Source organism: Cherax quadricarinatus, chromosome 74 (genome assembly GCF_038502225.1).
Source record: "Cherax quadricarinatus isolate ZL_2023a chromosome 74, ASM3850222v1, whole genome shotgun sequence".
In the NCBI taxonomy this organism is placed as follows: Eukaryota; Metazoa; Arthropoda; class Malacostraca; order Decapoda; family Parastacidae; genus Cherax; species Cherax quadricarinatus.
Genome location: NC_091365.1, coordinates 4,546,281 through 4,558,353, shown reverse-complemented (window position 1 = coordinate 4,558,353; position 12,073 = coordinate 4,546,281). Strand labels below are relative to the sequence as shown.

The 12,073-nt window shown below is 42.7% G+C and overlaps 1 protein-coding gene across 7 annotated transcripts in view; it reads left to right on the top strand.

The window, feature by feature from the left end:
- The window catches only part of LOC128700178 (E3 ubiquitin-protein ligase TTC3), a 323,006-nt gene that overhangs the window by 95,159 nt on the left and 215,774 nt on the right, over nt 1–12,073 (top strand). For 4 of the 7 annotated variants that reach the window (XM_070100699.1, XM_070100700.1, XM_070100693.1 and 1 more), the window contains exon 2: nt 8,196–8,249. The exons of 1 other annotated variant lie outside the window; for it this stretch is intronic. The gene's annotated coding sequence lies outside the window, so the exon portion shown is untranslated. Of the gene's footprint in view, nt 1–8,195; nt 8,250–10,900; nt 10,919–11,296; nt 11,315–12,073 lie in introns of those variants that run through there. 2 more of the 7 variants (XM_070100697.1, XM_070100696.1) reach the window with 2 other exon arrangements.

Sequence of the window (12,073 nt, the reverse complement as noted above, 5' to 3'; positions counted from 1 at the left end):
ATCCACATGTTGGAATTACTGTCCCAATCAGCCTACGACAGACCAAACTGGTGGCTGCCAGAGCCATGAATATTATGGGGGAGGTCTTAGGTGATACCCCATCTCAACAGTGGTACCGAGCAGCGACTCAGGGAGAACCCCCTCCATATGATAGAAGCTGGTCCAGAGCGCAGTGTACCGCCATCCATCGACTTCGTTTGGGCTTTCCCACAGCCAAGATGATGGTAGACAAGGCTGAGGAGGAGATGTGCCAGTACTGTCAGCACGTTGTCCAGCGGTCCCTAACACACTATCTTCTGGAGTGCGAAGTTACTGAGACACTCCGCAGGCAACTAGGAGTGATATTCCCTCCCGAAGAGGAACCAGAGATGACTGCGGCCACACTAGTGTACCATGGAGTCAACGAACCAGACAAGCTGTTACCTGTGATAACGACATATCCTCCTCGCTAGTGTCCATAGTTAGGAGTACATACGGTGTTGTCGCTTATGAGATGCACCAGTTGAACTGACCAGAAGAGTGCTTGAACAGCATATGTCGCATCATTGTAGAAACCTTTCTCCCTCGGGAGCCAGAGACGGGTCATCGCAAGATTGAGACCCGTGCCAGGACTACGGTCTTGGCGAACATTATACACACGCACTTTACTTTCATAGTTCCTTGATAATGTGAGTAGTCACGAAAGCGCTTGGAATTTCTCTCTCTCTCTCTCTCTCTCTCTCTCTCTCTCTCTCTCTCTCTCTCTATATATATATATATATATATATATATATATATATATATATATATATATATATATATATATATATAATATTTTCAACAAGTCGGCCGTCTCCCACCGAGGCAAGGTGACCCAAAAAAGAAAGAAAATCCCCAAAAAGAAAATACTTTCATCATCATTCAACACTTTCACCACACTCGCACATTATCACTGTTTTTGCAGAGGTGCTCAGAATACAACAGTTTAGAAGCATACACATATAAAACTACACAACATACCCCTCCAAACTGCCAATATCCCAAACCCCTCCTTTAAAGTGCAGGCATTGTACTTCCCATTTCCAGGACTCAAGTCCGACTATATGAAAATAACCGGTTTCCCTGAATCCATTCACTAAATATTACCCTGCTCACACTCCAACAGATCGTCAGGTCCCAAGTAACATTCGTCTCCATTCACTCCTATCTAACATGCTCACACACGCTTGCTGGAAGTCCAAGCCCCTTGCCCACAAAACCTCCTTTACCCCCTCTCTCCAACCCTTTCGAGGACGACCCCTACCCCGCCTTCCTTCCCCTATAGATTTATATGCTTTCCATGTCCGGTGGCCCGGTGGCCTGGTGGCTAAAGCTCCCGCTTCACACACGGAGGGCCCGGGTTCGATTCCCGGCGGGTGGAAACATTTCGACATGTTTCCTTACACCTGTTGTCCTGTTCACCTAGCAGCAAATAGGTACCTGGGTGTTAGTCGACTGGTGTGGGTCGCATCCTGGGGGACAAGATTAAGGACCCCAATGGAAATAAGTTAGACAGTCCTCGATGACGCACTGACTTTCTTGGGTTATCCTGGGTGGCTAACCCTCCGGGGTTAAAAATCCGAACGAAATCTTATCTTATCTTATCTGTCATTCTACTTTGATCCATTCTCTCTAAATGACCAAACCACCTCAACAACCCCTCTTCTGCCCTCTGACTAATACTTTTATTAACTCCACACCTTTTCCTAATTTCCACACTCCGAATTTTCTGCATAATATTTACACCACACATTGCCCTTAGATAGGACATCTCCACTGCCTCCAACCGTCTCCTCGCTGCTGCATTTACCACCCAAGCTTCACACCCATATAAGAGTGTTGGTACTACTATACTTTCATACATTCCCTTCTTTGCCTCCATATATATATATATATATATATATATATATATATATATATATATATATATATATATATATATATATATATATATATATATATATATATATATATATATATATTATTAAATGCATATTGATAGCTCGATCCCCAGTAAGGGTGGCATCATTAGGACGTGTTTACTTAAGACACCTGCTGTCCATGTTCACCTAGCCGTAAAATAGGTACCTGGGTGTTAGTCGAATGGTATGGGACGCATCCTGTAAGTAAGTAAGTAAGTAAGTTTATTCAGGTATACACAAATACAGTTACATAGAATTATCATACATAGCAGCATGTGTGTAGAGAACCTAGGATAACCCAAAAAAGTCAGACAGAGTGACTTATTTCCATTGGGGTCCTTTTACCTTATTATTATAATATAAAGGTTATAATATTTTCTTATTGTTCTACAATGAAGATAACATCTTATTATCATACTAAAAAGACTATCTGCGACACCAAGGTCATTAAGACTATCTACAATACGAGGGTCATTACAAGGAATAAGGTAAAATTTACACGTATTTTAGCTAAAAAATAGAAAATCATTCCCCTCCCTTTCTGTTGCTTCATTCATCAGACACTTTTTAGCAGTCTTCTTGAACTGGTTCAAGCTATGACTGGCCTTGACATTTGTGGGTAGTCTGTTCCATTCCTTTATTGCTGTACAATAAAAGGTGTTTGAAGCCTGGCCACTGACTGTGGGTACTACAAAGTTGTGCTCTCTCCCCCTAGTTCTATGATTGCTTTGGTTCCCAGCCTTGACAAAATTGACAGCAAGATATTCTGGACATTGCTTGTGAGCAATTTTATAAACATGATTTAGCTTCAGTTGTTTTACTCTGTCTTCAACATTCAGCATATCCAACTGCTGTAATTCATCCTGGCCTACATGTTCTCTTGGTCCCAGCCCCAGGATGAATCTTACGATTTTGTTCTGGGTGATTTGCAGTCTATCTTTCAGTTTTTTTGTCAAGGCAGAGTACCAAGAAGAGCAAGCGTAATCCATATGGCATTGTATAAGGGCTAGACATAGAGTCCTGCGAGCCTCAGTAGGTAGACACTGTGCTTGTCTATACAGGAACTTCAGTCTGGCATTCGCTTTCTTTACTACACTGTTCCCTATCAATTCTCCTGACATGCATGGGTCAAAGGGGATTCCCAAATATTTTACTGATGAAACCAAAGTGATGGGCTCCCCATTACATTGAACATTAAAATTATTTACCCTTCTCAGTTTATGTTTCGTGCCAAAGAGAATGGCTTCAGTTTTCCCTAGGTGTAATGATAGTTTGTTGTCTACTAACCATTTGCTGCAGGACTCCAGTTCCAGTGTTAAAACATTAGCAATATCTTGTGGGTCTTTACCTGACACTAACAGAGCACTGTCATCTGCATACAGTAGGAGTTTGCACTTGACACTGATAGGCATATCATTGACATAACATAAGAATAATAAGGGACCCAGAATACTACCTTGGGGAACTCCACATGTTATCGGCAGGGGTTCTGATTCTGTTTTGTTGATTTTGACTATTTGTCTCCTGTTGCTAAGGTAGGACTTAAACCAGTCTACAGAACCTATACCGATAGTTTGAAGTTTATTACATAATATATTGTGGTTGACAGTATCGAAGGCCTTTTGCAGGTCTAAGGTTACCATGCCTATGAGGTTCCCCTTTGACATTTCAGTTCTCAGGTAATCCATCAGATTAATAAGGGAGGTGTCGGTTGAGTAGGATCTTCTAAAGCCCGATTGATAGCTATGGAGGATGTTGTTGTCATTAAGGTACTTAACTACTTGAGAATACACCGCCCTCTCTAGAATTTTAGATATTATACTGAGTATACTAACAGGCCTATAGTTGCTTACATCAGACCTACTATTTTTCTTGAAGATAGGAGTAACTCTGGCCTCCTTGAACCCCTCCGGTACTGTATTAGTGGTGATTGATAGATTTATTATGTGAGCAATAGGGATTGACAGTTCAGAAGCACCATCTTTTAGGAACTTAGACGGGATGTTATCAGGGCCTGTGCTCTTAGTTGGGTTTAACCTGCTTAGTTCTTTTTGAATAAAGTCATGAGATACACTTACTAGTTGACAACTGTTTGGGGTTACCCCTTTATTGGTATAGTATGTTTGAAACTTATCAGAGTCTGTGTTAAAGGTATTTGATGCAGCTGGTAGTTTACTTACTAGTGTTGATGCAACAGATGTGTAGTATGAATTAAAGCAATTTGCCACCTTAGATGTTTCGTGGCATACCTCATTATCGATAGTGAGTACTATGTTAGACCTATCTACTGGCTTATGGGTGTACCCCAACTGTTTTAGTTGTTGCCAGAGCTTTCTGGGGTTATGCTTATACTCTTCAATTTTTGAGCAGTAGTGCTTTGCCTTTGCTCCTTTTATAAGTCTCTGTACTCTGTTCCTCACCCTTTGGAATTCATTTAGTGCTGCAATATCCTGTCTGTTTGCTTTAAATCTTTTTAGCAGCTGGTCTCTGAATTTCATATTATCTAATATCTCAGTATTCATCCAGGGTTCAGTTCTTCGTTTAATCCTAACCTCTTTAACTGGTGCAATATTATCAAGGATGGTAGTGAACATTGTTTTGAATTTTTCCCAGGCATCGTTTACGTCCGTGCAACTTGTTATCTCTGTCCAGTCACAATTGTGTAGCCAATTTACCAGTGTTTCTTTACTGTAGTTTCTAGTTGACCTCATTTTTATTGTCCTGTGTAGGCCTATCCTATCCCTAGTTATTTTCCTGGTGCAGTAAATGATGAAATGATCACTAAGACCTGTGGTAATGACGCCTGACTGACTAATGTTCTCAGAGCGGTTACAAAGTATGTGGTCAATTAGGGTGGCTGAGAACTGTGTGATCCGGGTTGGAGTATTAATAAGTTGAGTGTAACTATTTAATCCTAGAATTTGCTTATACCTTTTGCATAGCCCGTTATTTTGCTGCTGAAAACAGATATTGAAGTCGCCCAGTATTATTGTCTCGCAATTGTTTTCAACTCCGGACAAGACTCGGGAAAAGTCTTCTAAGAACTGGTCCTGGGTAGGAGGGCGGTAACTAGTTCCTACTAAGATGGGTTTGGTCTTAGGAAGCAGCACTTCAAACCATAGAATCTCCAGTTTATTGTTATTTAAATCAGGTCTTGGGTTGTAAGCTAAGTCATTTCTAATGTAGGCACATACTCCACCACCCTTTCTGTTCCTATCTAAGCGTTTTATATTGTAACCATCTATTTTGACCTCGTCGTCAGTCACCGTATCATCCAACCAAGATTCAGAGATGGTTATAACTGCCGCCCTGGAACAAAATTGACCTAATTTGCCCGAAATATTCAATATAACAAGCGGCTTTCTGTGTAGTAGTATGTCATTCATGTCAGCTAGGACTGTATACCTTATGCATGTACTTGTAAAAAAATAATAATTATTATTATTAATGAGGCTAAAGTGTAGCAGCAGGATTGTTTAGTTAATGCTAAACTTTACAATTTTCTCTTATGTTCTGGTAGACAAAGAAAGTTTTTCTTTTCAGCATTGGCCAGGGTGACTAGAGAAATCCAAGCAATGTGGCTTTTTTTTCGGTTTTGTGTTGATTAGCTATTATGTATATCACCATGAGTAGAGAATAAGATGGCGGATATTCACGATTATGTAAAAATGTCGCTGTCAGTTGAAGAATGAAACACTTATGCTACATAAGGGAATCTTTATTGAGGAAACGTTTCGCCAGCCACTGGCTTCTTCAGTTCATTACAGAGAACGGTGTAAAGAGAGTATATCAGTTGAAGATTGAGGCATATAAGAACATAAGAACGAAGGAACACTGCAGCAGGCCTACTGGCCCATGCGAGGCACGTCCAAGTCTCCTATGCAGCTGTTGAGCATCTTTATTGATGAAACGTTTCGCCTACACAGTAGGCTTTTTTCAGTCAGATACAGAGGGAGCAGTAGTAATGAAATGATGATGATGTAATCACTTCATCAATCTTGGAGAAATAAGCATGGAAAAGAGTTCAGCTCCATGGAGGTGATTACCCAGTGGAAGTAGGTCATAACTTAGGGACGGGTCAGTACTAGGTGGCCCGGTGACCTGGTGGCTAAAGCTCCCGCTTCACACACGGAGGGCCCGGGTTCGATTCCCGGCGGGTGGAAACATTTCGACACGTTTCCTTACACCTGTTGTCCTGTTCACCTAGCAGTAAATAGGTACCTGGGTGTTAGTCGACTGGTGTGGGTCGCATCCTGGGGGGACAAGATTAAGGAACACAATGGAAATAAGTTAGACAGTCCTCGATGACGAACTGACTTTCTTGGGTTATCCTGGGTGGCTAACCCTCCGGGGTTAAAAATCCGAACGAAATCCTATCCTAAGAAGGTTGTGGAGTGCAATTTAGTGTGTGAAAAGTAGTTGCAGCGTTGCCACCAGGCCCGTGGTCTGGTGGCAAAAAGTCTTGTTTCATACGGCGAGTGTTCGGGTTCGATTCCAGGCAAGGGTAGAAACATTGTTGTTGTTGTTTGTTAAAGATTCGCCGGTATTCTCCCCGGCCCGGGCCTTTTCCAAGTGGTGGCCCGGCACTGGCTCCCTGTCTAGGGAGTGTCTGAGACCTAAGTCTTCCACGGGAGGAGGCACAAGTACCCCCTCATCTTGTGAGCTACAAGCTCGGGCTCAGGCATCAACCCTGCCCTAGAAGGGCTGGGCATGGTTCACACACTCACTCACCCATTTGACCATAAACAGAAATATTAATCTCAATCTTAAAATAATGAATCCTGTAATACTCCAATACTGAAACTATGTACTGTGCCAAAACAAAAGCATTCACATTGCTAAACTCACAAACTAGTATTTAGTCACTTAGCCATAATACCAACTTACCTCATAATTTGTAATATTTTAAAATTAAGATTTAAACTAAGTCTGTCCGAAATGCCTAGCCATGCTATGTGTTCTAGTGGTACACTCTGTAATCATTATTTTACTACATGTAAACCACACAATAACCAAATTCTATAAACTCAGCATTGTAATCCTTATAGAGAATAAACTTTGAATTTGAATTTGAATTTGATCGTACCCCTCATCTCCAGGACCAACTGTCCCCAGGCCTAGCCACATTCCTCGCCCTCAAGGGGCTCGTAGGGAGAAGCTAGGCCTCTCTGGTCTGCCATCCCCGCCCCAAAGGGGCTAATGGGAATGACAGTCTTGTGAGCTGAAAGCTCTGGCTCAGGCACCTACCCTGCCCTAGAAAGGCTGGGCATGGTGACGATGCTCCCGCTGTACGGTGTGCTGGTCTGGGTCCTGAATGAATGTCGGTAGAAACATTGAGCGTGTTTCCTTTCACCCACCAGTAAAGTGTTATTCGACTGGTGTGGGTCGCATCCCGGGACAAAATTGACCTAATATGCCCGAAATGCTCTGCATAACAAGCGGCTTTCTATGTAGTAGTGCCATTGATGTCAGCTAGGCCTGTATACCTTGTACATGTACTTGTAGAAATAAAGATATTATTATTGTTGATGACCGTAACCGTGTTGGGATGTGTCCTGTTGTTGATGACGATGCTTTATTTATAGAAAAAAAAAAAGAACTCGGGCAATCTTAGTCATGGGATGACGCGCTCAGTGATGACATCGAGACCGCGTCGGTTGTTGGCATTGATAATTGATAAAGATCACCTAGTACACGTCTGCCTTTCATACAACACTGGAATACTCCCAGCAGTAACTGGAGTTTCTTGCATATAAGTCTGCAATGTTTCCTGCATTCCAGCAGTCTTACACGTTATGTGATATTCCATCAGACTGGAATATCTTACATATGATATAACATTCCAGCAGTCTGTATCTTACACATGGTATAACATTTAGCAGTCTGTATCTTACACATGATACAACATTTAGCAGTCTGTATCTTACACATGATACAACATTTAGCAGTCTGTATCTTACACATGATACAACATTTAGCAGTCTGTATCTTACACATGATACAACATTTAGCAGTCTGTATCTTACACATGATACAACATTTAGCAGTCTGTATCTTACACATGATACAACATTTAGCAGTCTGTATCTTACACATGATACAACATTTAGCAGTCTGTATCTTACACATGATATAACATTTAGCAGTCTATATCTTACACATGTTATAACATTCCAGCAGACAGAAAGTATCTAATACATCTTTTTCGTGGGTGCGACCCACGTCAGTAAGCTAACACAAAACTGTTTTTTATAGCTGTGTGAGCAGGGAGCAGCAGGTGGCAGTAGGTGGCAGCAGGGGCAGAAAGGGGTAAGAAAACTTTCCGTACCATACAGTTATGGTGAGTATAACACTGATGAAGGTAGACACGGTGAGAGTATGTCGGAGTTAGTTTAGTTTAGTTTAATATCTTTATTATGCGCCCCATACCCATCCTGTGGGCGGTAGTCAAAAGATTACTGAGATACATAATGGGTCCAGGGACTGGACCCCAAAGTTATGATAACTGAACTAGTTACAAAGGTAATGAACTCCAGGTAGATCTGGTCACTAATCATGGCAAGTTACAAAGGTAATGAATCAGCCTCACTCCTATACATGGTTACAGTCATGAACAAATTACAAAGTAATGAGCCACTGATACGTCCACACCTGGTCACAGTTGTAATGAGTTATAAATACAAATATTAAGTGGGTCATATACCCACACGAGCGCGCGCGCGCACACATATAGACATGCACAGATATGAAGGGAGGCTCAGCGACAATATGAAAATGACATAGCATCGAAAGTCAAGTCTGACCCGAAGCTGTTGTATAGCCACATCAGGAGGAAAACAACAGTCAAGGACCAGGTAATCAGACTGAGGAAGGCTGATGGGGAGTTCACAAGAAACGACGGAGAGGTATGTGAGGAGCTCAGCACGAGATTTAAAGAAGTATTTACAGTGGAAACCAGTAGGACTCCAGGAAATCAGAACAGGGGGGTACACCAATAAGTGCTGGATGAGGTACACATAACCAAGGAGGAGGTGAAGAAGCTATGTGAACTTGACACCTCAAAGGCGGTGGGACCAGACAACATCTCTCCGTGGGTCCTTAGAGAGGGAGCAGAGATGCTGTGTGTGCCATTAACAAAGATCTTCAACACATCCATTGAAACTGGGCAACTCCCTGAGGTATGGAAGATGGCAAATGTAGTCCCAATTTTTAAAAAGGGAGACAGACATGAGGCACTAAATTACAGACCTGTATCACTAACGTGTATAGTATTCAAAGTCATGGAGAAGATCATCAGGAGGAGAGTGGTGGAGCACCTGGAAAGAAACAAGTGTATAACTGACAACCAGCACGGTTTCAGGGAAGGAAAACCCTGTGTCACAAACCTACTGGAGTTTTATGACAAGGTGACAGAAGTAAGAAAGAGAGAGAGGGGTGGATCGACTGCATTTTTTTGGACTGCAAGAAGGCCTTCGACATAGTTCCTCACAAGAGGTTACTGCAAAATCTAGAGGATCAGGCACACATAACAGGAAAGGCACTGCAATGGATCAGAGAATACCTGACAGGGAGGCAAGAACGAGTCATGGTACATGACGAGGTGTCAGAGTGGGCGCCTGTGACAAGCGGGGTTCCACAGGGGTCGGTCCTAGGACCTGTGTTGTTTCTGGTATATGTGAATGACATAACGGAAGGGATAGACTCAGAAGTGTCCTTGTTTGCAGATGATGTGAAGTTAATGAGAAGAATCAAATCGGACGAGGATCAGGCAGGACTACAAAAAGACCTGGACAGGCTACAAGCCTGGTCCAGCAACTGGCTCCTTGAGTTTAACCCTGCCAAATGCAAAGTCATGAAGATTGGGGAAGGGCAAAGAAGACCACAGACACAATATAGTCTAGATGGACAAAGACTGCAAACCTCACTCAAGGAAAAAGATCTGGGGGTGAGTATAACACCGAGCATATCTCCTGAGGCGCACGTCAATCAGATAATTGCTGGAGCATACGGGCGTCTGGCAAACCTACGGATAGCATTCCGATACCTCAGTAAGGAATCGTTCAAGACTCTGTATACCATTTACGTCAGGCCCATACTAGAGTATGCAGCACCAGTTTGGAATCCACACCTGGTCAAGCACGTCAAGAAATTAGAGAAAGTGCAAAGGTTTGCAACAAAACTAGTCCCAAAGCTAAGGGGATTGTCCTACGAAGAAAGGTTGAGGGAAATCGGTCTGACGACACTGGAGGACAGGAGGGTCAGGGGAGACATGATAACGACATATAAAATACTGCGCGGAATAGACAAGGTGGACAAAGACTGGACGTTCCAGAGATGGCACACAGAAACAAGAGGTCGCAATTGGAAGTTGAAAACTCAGATGAATCAAAGGGATGTTAGGAAGTATTTCTTCAGTCATAGAGTAGTCAGGCCGCGGAATAGCCTAGAAAATGAAGTAGTGGAGGCGGGAACCATACATAGTTTTAAGGCGAGGTATGATAAAGCTCATGGAGCAGGGAGAGAGAGGACCTAGTAGCAATCAGTGAAGAGGCGGGGCCAGGAGCTATGAATCGACCCCTGCAACCACAAATAGGTGTGAGTACATGGCGGAGCAGGGCAGCATCTACTGCGGGTTTTCCAGGTGTTTAACTAAAACGTGTTCCATTCATCAGGGCAAAAATCACTAGACATATGGCTGGGGTGCATCAAGAAGCAGCCGCTGGTGTACGCTGCTGCGCTGTGTGTACGGCAGTGTATATACAATAGAGTCTACTGAAAAAAACGGATGTGAGTGTGATAGTCTGGGTTTCTGTGACGGAAGCATAGCAGTGACAGCACTAAGCAACAGCTGTCGTGTGCAGTGGTATAAACAGTGGTGTTTACTTGAGATCAGTGTTCTAACCACTGGCTATGGTAGAATTACTGATGACTTAGCTGGCGGACTCAGTAATGTGTGGGAACCAGTTTTATTGTAAACGGTGAGGAGCATTGTTCTGCGTTATGTAGATCAGTGGAATTTGTGAAGAGCCCTTATACTGTTTTGTTTGATCCGGAACATTCATCACTAAACCTACAATTTACAGATAAGTCATTAAACGATTTTTGATCCTTCCAAGTAGTCAGCAGATTACAGAGGTGCATAGTGGGTCCAGCGACTGGACCCCAACATTTTGGTAGCTAAGCAAATGACAACGATAATGAACTGTTTACAGTGTGACAGAGCTGAGGGGGAAAAAAGGAGTAATACTTTTGAGATAGATTCGTGGCAGGCTTGACTGACTCAGTGTGTGACTGGTTCAGTACGTGTGGCTTTCCCATCCCAGCCGTACTGTACTCACCAGTGCAGTGTCAGGGAAGAAGCAGTCGCGAATGTTGTACGTAGTAGGTTCGCTGGCGTTGTCCGGGCCCGGGTCTTTTTTTCAGATGGTGACCCGGCTAGCAAGTGTTGTAGTAGTCAGTGCAGTGTAAACGAGTGTTGTAGTAGTCAGTGCAGTGTAAACGAGTGTTGTAGTAGTCAGTGCAATGTAAACGAGTGTTGTAGTAGTCATTACAGTGTAAACGAGTGTTGAAGTAGTCAGTGCAGTGTAAACGAGTGTTGTAGTTATCAGTACAGTGTAAACAAGTGTTGTAGTAGCCAGTACAGTGTAAGCGAGTATTCTGTAATAAGTAAAGTGTAAGCAAGTGTTGTACTTGTTAGTCCACCCCTGCTAGTTTCACCTACGGTTGTTATAAACAGGAAATAAATAAACGGAAAAAACTCTACAGAACAAGTGTCAACAATGTTGTTGTCAGAGATTTTATTTAAATTTTGCCACCAGAGTTGCTAGTTTATTGTGCATCCCATATCCATCCTGTGGAGGGAAGCGCAAGAGCATATGGATACACAAAAGACCCAGGAACTAGGCCCCAAAAGGGTTAACAGGTGTACATTTGGATTTATATCTACATACCTACAGTTCACTTATCTGTTACAAGCAAATTCAGGAAATTAATAAGAAATCTTGACATGTCACATAGGTTATTATACTATCTCTTGCCAGGGTTAAAATACGAACATAAGACAGAACAATGAAGCAGGCTTACTGCCCCATGCTAGGCAAGTCCAAGTCACCTACTGGCCCAAACTAGTTAGG